This window comes from Sus scrofa, chromosome 6 (assembly GCF_000003025.6).
Source record: "Sus scrofa isolate TJ Tabasco breed Duroc chromosome 6, Sscrofa11.1, whole genome shotgun sequence".
Classification (NCBI taxonomy): domain Eukaryota; kingdom Metazoa; phylum Chordata; class Mammalia; order Artiodactyla; family Suidae; genus Sus; species Sus scrofa.
Window position 1 is genome coordinate 81671836 of NC_010448.4, and position 17581 is coordinate 81689416.

The window sequence follows — 17581 nt, forward strand, 5'->3', positions numbered from 1 at the left end:
CCTGAAAAGTTGAAAAGGGGTGTTTCCCTGAGACAGGTACCCTTTGCTGCATGCTGTCAAGGTCACCCCTGAGTGAGAGAGGAAGCGGTGTCAGCCCAGTTCTCAGCCCTGAACACAAATGAGTAGCAGAAAGTGTGAAGCCTGTCCCAGCTCCCACGTTCCCCACCCTGCTACTTCTTCCCTGCACCCCTGCAGCCCCAGTCCCATCGCCCTCCAACTCTCTTCCCATAATTCCCTGAGGAAACAGCCCCCTCCCATCAGAGAATGGCTTACCCCATGCAGAGTCCAGCCTATAAGAGGAGTTCCAGGGGGGTGGTGGCCGGCATTTGCCCCTCACCCAAGCTTGTGGTTATTGTCCAAAGTAAGAAAAAGCAGGAAACGCAGGCAGTTGGATGGAGGTCCTAACAAGACAGCATCTGACAACAGGATGCACGGAGCAACCGGAAACCCAGCTCCCTGTCTGCCTTCCTTCCGAGCACATCGAAATCCCTTTAGGAGTCAGAGCTTCTGGCTTCTAGATGAACCTTCGTTCAGGGCAAGGACTTGTCTGGATGCCCAGCACAGAGAGAGACCCAGTACTCGCTGCGCTGCACAGCTGTTCCTGTTCCACCTCTGCCACGGCTGGTCATGTGACTTTGGGCAAGTCCCTTCAACTTTCTGTGCCCCTCTTCTCTTTTGTGAAATGACAGTGACTGTACCTGTCCCTTGGGAAAACCAAATCAGCTGACAAGCTCCACCATGGCTCTTTAACTGGGCCCATGGGAAGGTTGTGACAGGGTCCCAGTCTTTCAAAGGGTAAACTTCATGCCTGTGCATTTGTTAGAGGAAAAGTGTTCGTATATATGTGTTTTATCAGCGCGTCAGTGGAGTTCCAAAGATCAGGAACCACTGAGGTGTGCAAAAACATTCTGTGACCTGACACACAAATGTTAAGGTTAAAGGAGAACCAACCAACTGAGAGGCTTACCCCACCTAAGAAAAATGCCATAGCCCCCAAACGATGTGACACTGTTTCCCTCGAGAGCACATCCATGCTGAGGGGGTGAACAGGACCTGGAGCGCTGACTCCTGCTGAGTGTCTCAGAGGGGACCCTTGAGTGCCGGGAAACTGCGCAGTTTGAAATGGGGCACCTGGGGGTTTTTCTGATCCGAACTGAAAGTGTGAAGTGAAAGCGTGCCACAGTCTCAGTGGGCCCCTCTGCACCGCTGTGCTGAAAGCCCACGGGCACTCGGGACAGCCTGCAAGATGAGAGGGAACTGGCCCTTGATTGTGGCCAGCTGCCGTGAGAAGCTGGGATTGGAGGCCAAGAAACATCATTTTTATCTCTGACTGGGAATGAGGTGGCCTGGTGTCCAGTCCCTGTCTGCTACTGAGTGACTTTGGGCAGGTACCTTCTCCATTCTGAGTCTGTCTTTCCTCATTTTTAAACATTTTTAAATTTAGCATTTCAGGGCTGTACCTAGGGCATATAGAAGTTCCCAGGCTAGGGGTTAAATCGGAGCTGCACCTGCCAGCCTACACCAGAGCCATCGCAACGCAGGATCCGAGCTGTGTCTGATACCTACACCACAGCTCATGGCAATGCTGGATACTTAACCCACTAAGTGGGGCCAGGGACCGAACCCACTTCCTCATGGATACTATCTGGTTTCGTTACCACTGAGCCACCACAGGAACTCCCTCTTTTCCCATTCTTTTTTTTTTTTTTTTTTTGTCTTTTTGCTATTTCTTTGGGCCGCTCCCGCGGCATATGGAGGTTCCTAGGGGTCGAATCGGAGCTGTAGCCACTGGCCTACGCCAGAGCCACAGCAACACGGGATCTGAGCTGCGTCTGCAACCTACACCACAGCTCATGGCAACACCAGATCCTTAACCCACTGAGCAAGGGCAGGGACCAAACCCGCAACCTCATGGTTCCTAGTCAGATTCGTTAACCACTGTGCCACGACGGGAACTCCTTTTTCCCATTCTTAAAGCACATGGGTTTTCTCCAGATAGATGCCCAGGAGTGGAATTGCTGGATCATATGGGCATCTATCTGGAAAAAAACATAATTTGAAAAGATACATGCACCCCAGTGTTCATTGCGGCTCTATTTACAAGAGCCCTGACATGGAAGCAACCTGCATGTCCATGGGCAGATGAATGGATTAAGAAGATGTGGTACATATATACAATGGAATACTACCTAGCCATAAAAAGATGAAATAATGCCATTTGCAACAACATGGATGGACGTAGAAATTACCATACTATGTGAAGTCACTAAGACAGCTGAAGACAAACATCATGTGATATCACTTACATGTGGAATCTAAAAAAAGGATTCAAATGAACTTATTTGCAGAACAGAAACAGACTCACAGACTTTGAAATACTTACGGGTACCAAAGGAAACAAGTGGGGAGAGAGGCGGGATGAACTGGGGATTTGGGATTGGCAAATGCACACTGAGATATATGGAATGATTGGCCAACGGGGACCTTCTGTATAGTACAGAGAACTCTACCCAATATTCTGTGATAATCTATGTGGGAAAAGAATCTGAAAGAGAATGGATGTGTGTATATATATAACTGAACATATGTAACTTTGTTGTACAGCAGAAATGATCACAACCTTGTAAATCAACTACACTTCAATAAAACTTAAAAAAAAATCCATTTAAGAAATGGGGGAGTTCCCGTCATGGCACAGTGGTTAACGAATCTGACTAGGAACCATGAGGTTGCGGGTTCGGTCCCTGCCCTTGCTCAGTGGGTTAACGATCCGGCGTTGCCGTGAGCTGTGGCGTAGGCTGGAGGCTACAGCTCTGATTTGACCCCTAGCCTGGGAACCTCCATATGCCATGGGAGCAGCCCAAGAAATAGCAAAAAAAAAAAAAAAAAAAAAAAAAAAGAAATGGGCAGAAGACCTAAAGAGGCTTTTTCCCAAAGAAGACATACAGATGGCTAACAGGCACATGAAAAGATGCTCAACATCATTAATCATCTGAGACATGCAAATCAAAACCACAGTGAAATATCACCTCACACCTGTCAGAATGGCTATCATCAAAAAGAACACAAATAAAGGAGTTCCCATCGTGGGTCAGTGGAAACAAACCCAACTAGTATCCATGAGAATTCAGGTTTGGTCCCTGACCTCACGCATTGGGTTAAGGATCCAGTGTTGCCGTGAGCTGCGGTGTAGTCAAAGATAGGGCTCGGATCCCACATTACTGTGGCTGTGGCCGGTAGCTGCTCTGATTCGTCCCCTAGCCTGGGAACTCCCATATGCCACAAGTGTGGCCCTAAAAAGAAAAAAAGAACACAAATAAGAAATGTTGGGGAGTTCCTGTCGTGGCGCAGTGGTTAACGAATCCGACTAGGAACCATGAGTTGCGGGTTCGATCCCTGCCCTTGCTCAGTGGGTCAAGGTTCCGGTGTTGCCGTGAGCTGTGGTGTAGGTCACAGACGCGGCTCAGATCCTGCGTTGCTGTGGCTCTGGCGTAGGCTGGCAGCTACAGCTCCGATTCGACCTCTAGCCCGGGAACCTCCATATGACGCAGGAGCGGCCCAAGAAATGGCAAAAAGACCAAAAAAAAAAAAGAAATGTTGGGAGGATCCAGAGAAAAGGAAACCCTCATACGCTATTGGTAGGAATGTAAATTGGTGCGGCCACCATGGAAAATGGAATGGAGGTTTCTCAAAAAACAAAAAATAAAACTACCATATGCCTCAGCACTTCTACTCCTGGCCATATATCCAAAAAATGCAAAAACTAACTCAAAAAAGATACATGCACCCCAATGTCCATACCAGCGTTATTTACAATAGCCGAGACATGAAAGCAACCTCAGCGTCCATCAGCAGAGGAATGGATAAAGATGTGGTACATATATACAATGAAAGGTTACTCGGCCACAAAAAAGAATGAAAATTTCCCATTTGCAACAAGATGAATGGACTTGGATGGCATTATGCTAAGTGAAAAGTCAGACAGAGACTGTATGATATCGTTTATGTGTGGAATCTAAAACAAATAAAATAAAATAGTGAATATAACAAAAAAGAAAAAAATAAAGGAAATGGGTTGACTGAATCACTTCTTAGGTCTCCTCTGGGAAACTCACTGTGTTGGATCCCAATGTTACAGTTTGGCAACCAGACCTCCCTGGGTTCAAATTTAGCTCTGTACCTTATGGGCTGTGCGATGTTAGGCAAGTTACTTCACCTATCTGAGCCTCTGTTTCATTCATCTATAAACTGGGAGAAATACTACCCATATCACATTGTTGTGCAATCAAGTGATTGACATTTGCTAAATGTGTGGTGCTGTGCCTGGTTTACAGTGTGTGTCTAATGAAAGGAAGGAAATACTCAATAGAATTGGTTTACAGGATTCTCTGCTTGTCTTGTCCAACTTTTGCTTGAGAATTGAAACAGAGAGAAAGCCCTTCACCCTTTCTCAGCTGACACTTTACTGCAATGAAAGCCAAACCATCACATTAGAAAAAAAAAACTAACCTATTTGACCTGCATGAACAATCCATTAGTAAGAGATCAAAGCGAGGCTCTTGACCTGTTTCCCAGCAGGGATCTTGACGCTATGTCCAGCCATAGGAAGGGTGTTTTGGGGCCTTCTTTCCACTTTTATTTCCTAGTTCTCCTCTGTGCTTGGTAGCACTTGGGTGCAGTTGCAAGAAAGTTTTCTGGAGTTCAGGCTGTGGAGTTCCTTTGCCCAAATCTTACTTATTTTTTTCAGGCCCTATATCAAAAGTCACCTCCTCCAGGAAGCATCCTTTGATTTCTCCTTACCCCCTAGGTGGATGAAATTCGCTAAGTCCTACAGCATGGATCACTGTCTACCTTCTATTATTTACGTCCATGGCTCATCTCGCTTCCTGGGCTGTGAGCTTCTGATTGTGAGAGTAGACTCTGGATCAGGGAGTAGAGGCATCTTTCTATTCTACTCACCCTCACACCAGAAAGGGTCCATAGTATATTCTTGGGGGAAATCTTCTCGAGAAGGGCCTGAGCTAAGTTTATGTGAAACTCATCCACATAATCAAGGCAATTTGTTGGCCCCTGAGCCACCACTGCCTGTCTCCAAACCATGGCAGACATAGTCCATCCATCCCAATCCATTTGCACCCTAAGCCTCCCTGGAAGCTTCTCACCTTAGTGGTCTGAGCCACAGATCCAAAATTTGGAAGAGGCAGAATTCACAAGCAGCAGGTCAAAAGCAGAAATTTAACTAGAAGGTTGGCAACTGTCTGAGCTCTTTGACCTTGTAAACAGACCACCAGGATAGTCATTTGGATTTGGCAGGGGAGGTGGGACAGCACGTAGGGGAAGGAACTTAAAATCTCTCTGGTGATGTAAGTCACAGGATAATTTATCTATGCAAGGGACAGTATGGAAATTACCCGACAGGAGAGATGTGAAGGGCTGCCAAAGGGGTAGTTTCCCAAACTGATTTCTTTAGTACGTTCCTCCTGGGATTTCCAGCCCCTGAGCACAGGGCCTGGCACAAAGTGGGCTCTTAAATATTTAAACATCAACTTACTGAATAAATGAATGAACAAATATCTATTAGGAGAAAAGCAGTTTTCTTTAGATAGACTTTCATGTTTCTTTTCCTTAGCAAGGTGGATTCCTCATTCATTCACTGCTCCTTTTAGCGGTTTCTGGTCCTTTGCTTCTATTTTGACTGCCCTAATACATAACATAGGCCACCTCCAGTCCTTTTAGGAATGAATTTGTAATTTAAGAGTGGAGGTAGCCACAACTCCTGTTGTGGCTCAGCAGTTAACAAACATGACTAGCATCCATGAGGACGCAGGTTCGATTCCTGGTCTTGCTCAGTGGGTTAAGGATATATGCGATGGATGCGGCCCTAAAAAGACAAAAAAAGGCCAAAAGAAAAAAAAAAAAAGAATGGAGGTAAAAGATCGTGGTTAAGGTCTTCTCCATAATTCCTTTCTCAAATGTCTATTTGTTGTCAAAGAAACTCCCCATGAGTCTGTCCTGTGGAGCTGAAGAATTCTGTCCCAAGTCTGCTGTCCACTCACTATTCATCGCCTCCACCCAGGGGTCTGTGGGGTCACCACCTGCTGTCTGGACCCTTGTTGTCCCTGGACCTTCTTTCCTCATCTGTCTGTGTCATCTCTACCCTCTCTGCCAGAGGAATTGAGTTCAGGGATGTCTGAGGCCTCTTTCCACTGTCGTAGAGGTTAAATGCTGAAGCTTTTGAATGAGGCATTGCTGGGTTCAAATCCCAGCTCTGCCACTGATGGGCTGTGTGACCTTTGGGCAAGTTACCTAACTCTCTGAGCCTCAGTTTCTTCATCTGTAACCTGGGGAACTAATACCTGCATGTTTTTTTTTTCTTTTTTTACAATAATATAAACTGTTAACAAGTTTATTTTTGAGTTGCAAAGATTTTTTTCCCTGTAATACCTGCATTCTTGATATACAGATTAAATAATTATTTAAAACAATTAAGCAATATCTTGGCTGCCTGATTGATCAATAGAGTGTGTGTGTGATGCAGCAGAAAGAAAAGTCTCCAAGTTAGGAAGCAGATACTCAGGGTTTAAACCTGGCTCTGGGAGTTCCCATTGTGACTCAGCGGGTTAAGAACCTGACACAACGTCCATGAGGATATGTGTTCAATCCCTGGCCTCGCTCAGTGAGTTAAGGTCTTGGTGTTGCTGTGGTTGTGGCTGTGGCTGTGGCTGCAGCTCCAATTCAACCCCTAGCCAGGGAACTTCCATGTGCCACAGGTGTAGCCATAAACACACCTGCACGCACATACACACACCAAACCCTGGCCCTGACAGCAGTTAATTTGACGGAGAAGTTGCTTCCTCTGTCACCCTAGTACTGCTGTCTGTAAGGAAGATTGGAGGATGGTGACGATGGACCCTTGGCACTGGGCTAGTGCTCTCTACTAAGAATCTCATTTAACCCTGTTACTTTCCATGTTTTATAGATGAGGAATTTGGGGCCCAGGGATGGTAAGTGACTGGGTGCCCCAAACCTGGGCTCCTGTTCATTCCTTTGAGGACCCAGGGTCTTAGAGCTCTCTTTACAACCTCCAAAGGGTGAATTATCTGTAATCTGCCCACAGGACAGTTTTGTTGAATGTTTTCGAGTATCTTCTTCCTCTTTTTAACTACCTGGTACTCCAGCGACTTCCCTTTTAGGAAAGGACTAATAATGCCCGCAGGTCATGTCATACTTGATAGTTTGCCCAGCGGGGGAGGGCTCGTGGCTATTTTCCAGGGAAGATAGCATTCCTTGAGCAAACGAGTTCAGAGAAGGCGAGTCACTTGCCCTAAATTCATAGCAAGTGGCAGGCGAAGCTAAAACTTGAGCCTTTGTGTGAGGGCAAAGTCAGGTTGGTTAAAGGAATAGGAGCTAAGGCATGACCCTGCCCACGTGTGATACCAGACACAGGCAATCTTCAGTCTTTAGTCCCTGGGCAAATGGCGTCTCTTTTCTTTTGGTGTTTTTTTCCTCTTGCGACCCGTTTCATTCAGTCATGCCTCCACCGCTACCATTAACCGGCCCAGGTGTTAGTCCTGTGCCCACGAGCCTGGTGAAGCCCTGATCTCCTTATCCCCACAGATTTGCCAGTCAGGCTGAGTTCCAGTCCCAACTCAGCCAAGTATTAGCTTTGTGCCCTTGGGTAAAGTCACTTCCCTCTTTTCCTCGGTTTTCTCATTGGTAAAATAGGAATAACAAATAGTACTTATTTATTTATTTACTTTTGGCCATACCTGTGGCATGTGGAAGTTCCTGGGCCAGGGATGGAAACCATACCACAGCTATAACCAGAGCCACAGCAGTGACAGCATGGATCCTTAACCCGCTGTGCCACAAGGGAACTCCCAAATAGTACATATTTCACAGGTGTGGTGAAGCATAAGGATTAGTTGGGATAACATTGTGCTGAATACAGTGTTTGGCACTGCTGTACATACACACACATAAATATATATATGTGTGTGTGTGTATGTATATACACATATATGTATAATGCCACTATACACATGCACCTATCGTATGTATACATATTATAGCTTTTTCCTCAATTTCCCAAGTTCTTTGCTGTTTAGCCACAAACGAGAATGGCAATGTTATGTCTGCTGTGCCCGTGGGCTGGTGTGGGGGGAGGGTGGTCAAAGAGAGAAGTGAGAGGCAGGAGAGAGGGGTGGAAGTGTGTTTGGAAAGCAGAGGGAGAAAATCCAGTTTACATTCAGGATTTCTGGAGCTGAGTAAACAGGAAGCTGAGATTGTGCCTGGGAGGCTGATGGGTATTAACGAGGCTGGGGTAAAGAAGTCAGTACCAGTCAGACTGGCCATCATCAAAAAGTCTGCAAACAATAAATGCCGGAGGGGGTGTGGAGAAAGGGAGCCCTTCCACGCTGTTAGTGGGAATGTAAATTGGTGCAATCACTATGGAGGACAGTATGGAGGGTCCTTAAAAAAACTAAATATAGAACTACCATATGACGCAGCAATCCCACTCCTGGGCATCTATCCAGAGAAAACCATAATTTGAAATAATACATGCATCTCAGTGTTCATTGCAGCACTAGTTACAAGAGCCAAGGCATGGAAGCAACCTAAATATCCATCGAATAGATAAAGATGTGGTACATGTATACAATGGAATAGTATTCAGCCATAAAGAATGAAATAATGCCATTTGCAGAAACATGGATGGAACTGGAGATTATCATTCTGAGTGAAGTAAGTCAGGCAGAGAAAGGCAAATACTATATGATATCACTTACATGTGAAATCTAATAAAAAATGATGCAAAGGAACTTATTTATAAAACTGAAACAAACTCAGATTTCAAAACCAGTCTTACGGTTAGCGCAGGGGAAACCGTTGCAGGGAGAGGAGAATTGGGAAGGTGGAGATAACATACTCGTTACTGTATAAAATAGATGATTAATGAGAACCAGCTGTATAGCACAGGAAAATCGAATCAATAGTTTGTAATAACCTGTATGGGAAAAAAGAATGGATATATGTACATGTATGATTGATTCATTTTGCTGTACACCTGAAACGAATGCAATTTTGTAAGTCAACTATATCCCAATAAAATTAAATAAAAATAAAAAATAAAAAAGAGGAAGTCAGTACCCATCAGCGTGTAATCATGATTCACGTCCTGGGCCAAGGAGACAGGAGCCTGGAATCCAGTTCCGGTTTTGGGTGGAAGCGATGCTGGGGAATCTTAGGCCAAACAGTGCCTTTCTAAAATGTCCATCTGCACCAAACGAGATCTCAAAAACCTTCCAACTTGGTCCTTCCACTTTGTAGGTTGTGCAATGAAACCACAGAGGGCTGGGTGGGGCAGAGGCGGGGAGTGGGGGGGCGGGATTTGTCAGGTTGCAAAAGAGCCGGCCCGAGAAAGCCTGGAGCTGCAGTTCTCAAACTTCCTGGTCTCAGCACCCCTCTACCATCTTTAAAGTTACCAGACCCTAAAGGGCTTTCCTTGATGTGGGTGACCTCTTTCCTGTGTTTGAACTCAAAACTGCCAACTTAAAAACAACATTTAATAAACTTGCTCCATGTGAACAGAAATAATATGTTTTTAATGGAACTACCTTTGAGGGGAAAGCTCTTTATTGTTTGGCTGGATTCTCAACTCTGCTTCTGCATTGTCTGTTGTGATATGTCATTGTGGTTAAAGCACATGAGGAAAAGGAATTTGTCACTGTCCCCTGGTGCTTCCTTTGTGGCAGCTACTACAAGGAGGCTTTTTACCCTGTTGCCTTTGCCCTGCACACTGCCCTTGCAGGTAGACTGTCTTATTTGTCACTCCCTTAGAGTAGAGGAAACTGAGGCTCATCTGGATGGATCCACCTGAGTTCACACGGCTTGTAGGAGGCAGAGTCAGAACTCAAAGCCAGGCTGCTATGCTAGCCTGGTACCAGACCCCATCCATGGAAGGCAGGCGTCTGGATGGAAGGGGCTGGGGACTCTGGGCAACCATCGCTTCCCTGGTGTCCTTTCCCTCCCTTCCCCCTTGAACTGTTTCCTCTAACCTGGGCCTCCAGCACCATCACTAGCTGCCAGGGCCCTGGAAACTCAGCCTCAAGAGAGCAGATGCTCATTGTTTGGTTCACTGCTGTGCCCTAGGTGCCCAGAATGCTGCCTGGCACAAGGCAGCTGCTCAAGAAATATCTGTCGGGGAGTTCCCACTGTGGTGCAATGGGATTGGTGGCATCTCTGCAGCTCCAGGTTGCAGATTCCATCCCTGGCCCAGCAGAATGGGTTAAAGGATTTAGCATTGCAGCAGCTGTGGCGTAGGTTACAACTGCAGTTCAGATCTGACTCCCGGCCCGGGAACTCCATAGGCCAAAGAGGAATAAAGAAAAAAAGAAAGAGAAAAAGGAGAGAGAGAGAAATATCTGTTGGATGAATTGGTTGAAGGAATTCTCTGACTCTTGTGAAAATCCTCAAGGATGGATACTGTCTTTAGAATTCTCAAAGTAGACACAATTGGTCGATTTATGGGGGAAAGATAGATTGATGGAATACACATCAGCAGGAAGGGCACACCTGGTTTAACATTTCAAAAGTGACTCTCAAAGGATCTGTGGCAAGAGGACTTAGGAAAGGCCTTGCAGAGCCTGACCTGCCCCGCTGTGAACGTACAGGTATCTCGGAGTAGGGGATGCTGTACCTTAACAGTGGCTTGCTGTGTGCCAAGCACTGGTCTTTGGGCTTTTTCTTTTTCCTTTTTGGCCACCCCTGGTATATGGAGTTCCTGGGCCGGGGATCAGACGCTGCAGCTGTGGCAATGCCAGATCCTTTAACCCATTGTGCTGGGCGGGGGATTGAACCTTCGTCCTGGTGCTGCAGAGATGCCGCAGATCCTACTGAACCACAGGGGAACTCTCAAGCATTGGGCTTTGCACATAAACTCAGTTTCTCACACTAAGCAGGGAGGGTGGTACTATTCTCACCCAACCTCTCTATTACAGGCAAGGAGACAAGCTGATGGAGATGAATGACTTGCCCAAGGTCATACACAAGGGCAGAGCCTAGTTTGAGTCCAGGCCCAGGCCCAGAGTTGTCACACCTCCTGATCCTGCAGCTTTGTCCTGGGGACCTTTATCTTAAAATGCTGTAAGTGCTTTACCAGAACCCCGGGTTCAGGGTCTCAAGATAGGCCCCTTGACATGCTGTCTGAAGACACGTCTTTGTTCTGCTCCTACTGGGAGCACCTGTGCTAATCAGGGCACCACTCTGATTCTCTGCCCTTATCTTCATCTTTGTGATAGGAACTAAAGGCCTATCCTCCTCTTTCAAAGAAAACCTGCTTCAGAAAATTTTAGGAACTCAGTCATTAAAGCGTAAATGCGGGCATTCCCACTGTGGTGCAATGGGTTGAGAACCTGACTGTACCAGCTCAGGCTGCTGTGGAGCGTGGGTTCAATCCCTGCCTGGGTACAGTGGGTTGAAAGATCCAGTGTTGCTGTGGCTGCAGCGTAGGCTGAAGCTGTGGCTTGGGTTCAGTCCCTGGCCTGGGAACTTCCATATTCCGCAGGTGTGGCCACAGAAAATAAAAATAAAGTGTAAATGCTAATAAGAGTCTCTGAATCTCCCTCCCCCTGGGAGTACTTGCTGCTGGTGAAATCTCTGTTTCAGGAGTCCTTGGGGAGTGCAGTGGGGCAGGGGAGTGCGTGGGTTGGGGAGCATTGTTTTTTTCTTTTTAGGGCCACACCCGCGGCATATGGAAGTTCCCAGGCTGGGGTTAAATCAGAGCTGTAGCTGCCGGCCTATGCCACAGCCACAGCAATGCCAGATCCGAGCAGTGTCTGCAACTTACACTGTAGCTCATGGCAATGCCAGATCCTTAAGCCACTGAGCAAGACCAGAGATCGAACCTGTGTCCTAATGGATACTAGTTGGGCTCATTACCACTGAGCCGAGACAGGAACTCCTGGGGAGCATTGCAGAAACCTGCAGTGGCTGACACTACGTCTGCCCATGAAGTGCTCTCTGTAAGATGAACAAGACAAGGCCTTTCCATGGCGGCTCCTCTGTACAGCAGCAGAGTGTAAGAAAAGGGTGACTGCGTGGTGAGCATTCTGGTTCCCCTGTGCTGTCCTTATAGGCTGCTCTACCTCTTCCTGGCTGGGCCAGATGCCAAAGGATGGGGCCTGCCTCATCTTTTTAAAAAATTTTTATTATTATTTTAAAAATTTATTTTAATTTATTTTTTGCCTTTTAGAGCTGCATCCACAGCATATGGAAGTTCCCAGGCTAGGGGTCCAGTCGGAGCTGCAGCTGCCGGCCTACACCACAGCTCACAGCAACGCCAGATCCTTCACCCATGAGCGGGGCCAGGGATGGAGCTCGCATCCTCATGGATACATACTAGTCGAGTTTGCTACTGCTGAGCCACAATGGGAACTCCTCCCTGCCTAATTTTTTTTTTTTTTTTTTTTTTTTTTTTTTTTTTTTTTTTTTTGCCATTTCTTGGGCCGCTTCCGCGGCATATGGAGGTTCCCAGGCTAGGGGTCTAATTGGAGCTGTACCCTCCGGCTTACGCCAGAGCCACAGAAACGCGGGATCCGAGCAGCATCTGCAACCTACACCACAACTCACAGCAACGCCGGATCCTTAACCCACTGAGCAAGACCAGGGATCGAAACCCGAAACCCCATGGTTTCTAGTCGGATTCGTCAACCACCGAGCCAGGACGGGAACTCCCTCCCTGCCTCATCTTGCTTCTGGTTTTTCCTAGGGTTGTGGCAGTGTGGGTAGGAGGTCACAATTTAGGCTGGTTCCCCTGAGCAGAGGCGAGAGAGCTGGGGCAATGATGCGGAGAGCCCTGGGGGCTCAGCTCAGGAAACACACATTTGATCATGACAATAATAGAAAGTAACACAAATGAGTGCTTACTGTATAGTGTGTGCCAGACCCCATGTGCCATGCTTTACACGTTACCTCATACATTCTACATGGCAAGCCAACGAGGGGACGGGTATGCCCCCCATTGTATAATTGAGGAAACTGTCACCCGCAAAGAGGCTGAGTTGTGGAGCATCAGGCCATTGAGATCTGTGAAGGATGACAGAGTGGCTGGAGGGTCACAGGGACAGCTGGAGAGAGGCAGAGGATAAATTAAAGCCTATGTGAGCACTCAGGCCACAGAGAGATGAGGAGAAGCCAGAACCCCGTGGAGCCGACCCTCACATGCCCTCCACGACAGCCCTGAGCGGTGACAGAAAGAATTAATGTGCGCTTGGGAGGCTGTCTGGCTTTTGGTCTCTGGGGCCATGAGAGGAAATCATGGTACCATTTCCGGCCTGGGACTTGGAATCAGATCCAGCAGTGCTGGTTCTTTCAGTACACTCTTTGCCGGGTGACCCAGATTTTATCTCGTACTTCTGTGAACAGAGCTGGTTAATAGGTAAAGATCGACTCAGAATAAGAGGGGAATAGACTTTTTTTTTTTTTTTTTGTCTTTTTGCCTTTTCTAGAGCCGTTCCCGCGGCATATGGAGGTTTCCAGGCTAGGGGTCCAATCGGAGCTATAGCCACCAGCCGACACCCGAACCACAGCAACGCAGGATTCGAGCCGCATCTGCGACCTATACGACAGCTCATGGCAACGCCAGATCCTAACCCACTGAGCAAGGTCAGGGATTGAACCCGCAACCTCATGGTTCTTAGTCGGATTCATTAACCACTGTGCCACGATGGGAACTCTGAAATAGACAGTTTTAAGAGGCAGCTCTGAGTCACCGTTGTGAATTCTGATACTGCCCCTTATTAAATCTGTGGTCTCCTGGGCAAGGTACCTCACCACCGTGAGCCTCAATGTCCCCATCTGTAAAATGGGGGTAATGAAAGTATCTCCACTCGGGGCTCTTGTGAGGCGTGCATGGGATGGGTGGCATGTAGAAAAAGCATAGCATTGCGCCTGGCTGGCTCTTAATAAATCCTCGGCAAATGTCAGCTCTTGTGTTTATGGTTTTTGTGTGCATTTTCTCTGCCAGGTTACTTAAGGATCATATCCAAAATTTAAGAAATCAAGGAGAACGAGGTGGGAGTTCCCTGGTGGCTCAGGGGGTTAAGGATCCAGGATGGGCACTGCTGTGGCTCTGGTTACAGCTGTGATTTGGGTTCCATCCCTGGCCTGGGAACTTCCACATGCCCTGAGCGTGGCCCTCTCACCTGGCAAGTTAGTGTACTGAAAAACAGAATGGGGCGATGGGACAAGAACATCTTCAACTTCTGATCCAGGAGCTATTTCACAGTAATAAATAATTTTACAGTGGGGGAAAAATGTAATTGTAATGTATACATGTAAGGATAACCTGACCCCCTTGTTGTACAGTGGGAAAATAAAAAAATTATAAAAAAATAATTTTACAAACCCCAATGAGAATTATTTGGACTATGTCATACTTTTGTGTGGTCCATGAAAAAGGAAAGGTTATTAAGTCCAATGTACTGTTTTTTTTTTTTTTTTTTTTTTTAGGGCTGCACCTGAAGCATATGGAGGTTCCCAGGCTAGGGGTCAAATCAGAGCTGTAGCTGCTGGCCTGTACCACGGCCACAGCAACACAGCATCCAAGCAACGTCTGCGATCTACACCACAGCTCATGGCAATGCTGGACTCTTAATCCACTGAGCAAGGCCAGGGTTCAAACCCGCATCCTCATGGATCCTAGTCAGGTTTGTTAACCACTGAGTCACAAAGGGAACTCCTTCAATGTGTTATTTTATTTTATGTCTTTTTTTTTTTTTTTTTTTTTGCTATTTCTTGGGCCGCTCCCGCGGCATATGGAGGTTCCCAGGCTAGGGGTCGAATTGGAGCTGTAGCCACTGGCCTACACCAGAGCCACAGCAACTTGGGATCTGAGTTGCATCTGCAACCTACACCGCAGCTCACAGCAACGCCGGATCGTCAACCCACTGAGCAAGGGCAGGGACCGAACCCCCAACCTCATGGTTCCTAGTCGGATTCGTTAACCACTGCGCCACAACGGGAACTCCCAATGTGTTATTTTAAATAAGTGTATTATTTCAGAAATTTCCACAACAATTTATTTTATTTAAATTATATGCATGAGGAGTTCCCGTTGTGGCTCAGTGGTTACTGAATCCGACTAGGAACCATGAGGTTATGGGTTCGATCCCTGGCCTTGCTCAGTGGGTTAAGGATCTGGCTTTGCCATGAGCTGTGGTGTAGGTTGCAGATGCATCTCGGATCCCACATTGCTGTGGCTCTGGCGTAGGCCAGCGGCTACAGCTCCAGTTAGACCCCTAGCCTGGGAACCTCCATATGCCACGGGAGTGGCTTAAGAAATGGCAAAAAGAAAAAAAAAATTACATGCATGATATGTGAAAACAAAGTTTGACTTCTCCGCACTTTACAGGTGGTGTATGTGCAGGATTTAATTTAAATTCATGACAGAAGAAAATGCATGGTTGTTGAACAAATTTTAAAGTGAGGTTTTATGGGGCACCAAATGGACACTAAAATGGACTGAAATGTAACGAGAAGACAGAAATCACTTTTATGAGTTGGGGCTTTGCATTCTTTTTTTTTTTTTTTTTTCAGACAAGTATATAATGGAATATTTATTATTCAGCCTTACAAAGAAACGCAATTCTGATGCATGCTACGGAACAGATCAATTCTTTTGGCTTTGCATTCTTGCATTTGATGCTTAAAAGATCTCAAGTCCCTATTGGCAAGCATCCCTCGGCCTATGCCTTGCAGGTATAGATCACCAATGTGCTCAACGTAGGAAAAGAAAAAATACATATTATTTTCTCCTTTTAACAATCTGTGACTTACAAGAATTTCCCTGATAAGCTATGTAAGGAATTTGGTCAGATAAAGGCAAATTGTGAACCCTGAGGCAAATTTGCAAAGGGGTCACCATGTCCCTTGTCCTATTTCCTTGTATTTTCGACTGCAGAGTTCCCTTTGCTTGTTTCATTAAAGGTATAAATTAAGCAACATAAGATTAAGAATAAGACCAATGAAAACCATGTATCAGCCAAAGCCACTCCAGTGGCCAAATGATGAACAGCCCACTGGGAGTCATTTGTTTGATGACCACTAACTGGTGCTTTTGATTCTCTCATTTACCTTAAGCAGCTCTCACATTAAAAGAAAAATATCTTTTAATTAGCAAAGTGATTTCACTAACTAAAAAAAAGGAAACATTCTATTAATGTGAATCTTCTGGAAAACTTTGTTGGGAATGCTGGTGGAAGGCACTGGAAAGACAGACCCAGGCCTGACTCTTCTCCCTGCCATTTACCTGCTGTGCTTGAGCCTTGGTGGCCTCATCTGTCCAGTGGGTATAATGTGATGAGTTAGAGAAGGTCCATGAAGCATCTCCCTGCCCCCTGGTCCTCAGCAGGCTCACATCCCCTGTTTTTTGGCTCCATCAGATTCCCCAGGATCCAGGCAGATCCACAGAGACACATTAACAGATGGACTCACTGATTTCTGACAGAAGCAACACCGTGGAACACAGCTGGGGTTCTTAAAGAGGAACTCTGGGGTGGCCTCAACCCCCAGGGAGGGGAAGACAGGGGACTTTGTGGGAGGAGCTGCCTCTGACTCACTGTGAGAGAGATAAGGGGACCTCCCTTGTGGGGGCCTGTGAACAGGTGGAGGAGAGAAGAAGCTGCAAAACCCAGAGGACACCCAACCCATGTAGTCACTTCTGCCCAAGGTCTCATGATCATTCTCGCATTTGGATGGGATACCAACAGCTCTGCTTCCCATGCCTGATGACACTGGGGACGCTCCTCCCTACCTGTCCTACCCCATTGATCTGCCCTGGTCTGCCATTTTCTTTCCTTTGCGGTTTTCACTGCAGGGAGGTGGGGCAGGACACACCCAGGGTGCACGGTGGACCCTGTCTCTCTAGGAGCTGGTGGGAAGAGGGAATTGCGGTCTTACTGTTTTCTGACCTCTGCTGGAAGAGGGCTAACCCGGCTTTATACCTTCATGCTTATGAGATGCTTTCCACCTCTGTTCTCCTTTTGATTCTCACCACCATGTAGTGTGGTTCTGGATTCAGACAGACCTGGGTTTGAGGCTTGGCTTTGTCATGTGACCAGCTGCGCGAACGTGGGCAGTCTTTGGCCTCTGTGAACTTTAGTTTTATTTTTTTAAAATTTTTAATTTTTTGTCTTTTTTCCTTTTCTAGGGCCGCTCCCACGGCATGTGGAGGTTCCCAGGCTAGGGGTCGAATCGGAGCTGTAGCCAGCGGCCTACACCAGAGCCACAGCAACGCAGGATCCGAGCCGCATCTGCAACCTACACCACAGCTCACGGCAACGCCGGATCGTCAACCCACTGAGCAAGGGCAGGGACCGAACCCGTAACCTCATGGTTCCTAGTCAGATTTGTTAACCACTGCGCCACGACGGGAACTCCCTCTGTGAACTTTAGTTTCTCACCTCGCAAATGTGGGTAGTGACACATCTCCCTCATAGGCTGCTATGTGGATTGAATGAGGCGAGGCTGCCGTCCTAGCAGAGCTCTTGCCTGTGGTACGAGGATGCTCAGGAAGTGTTAA

At 46.9% G+C, this 17581-nt stretch overlaps 1 protein-coding gene across 3 annotated transcripts in view; it reads right to left on the reverse strand.

Annotated features, from left to right (window-relative positions):
* The window catches only part of CNR2 (cannabinoid receptor 2), a 33389-nt gene that overhangs the window by 12674 nt on the left and 3134 nt on the right, over positions 1-17581 (reverse strand). Inside the window, exon 1 of one of the 3 annotated variants that reach the window (XM_021095531.1) lies at positions 9151-9341. The exons of 1 other annotated variant lie outside the window; for it this stretch is intronic. The gene's annotated coding sequence lies outside the window, so the exon portion shown is untranslated. Of the gene's footprint in view, positions 1-273; positions 1466-9150; positions 9342-17581 lie in introns of those variants that run through there. One more of the 3 variants, XM_021095530.1, reaches the window with a different exon arrangement.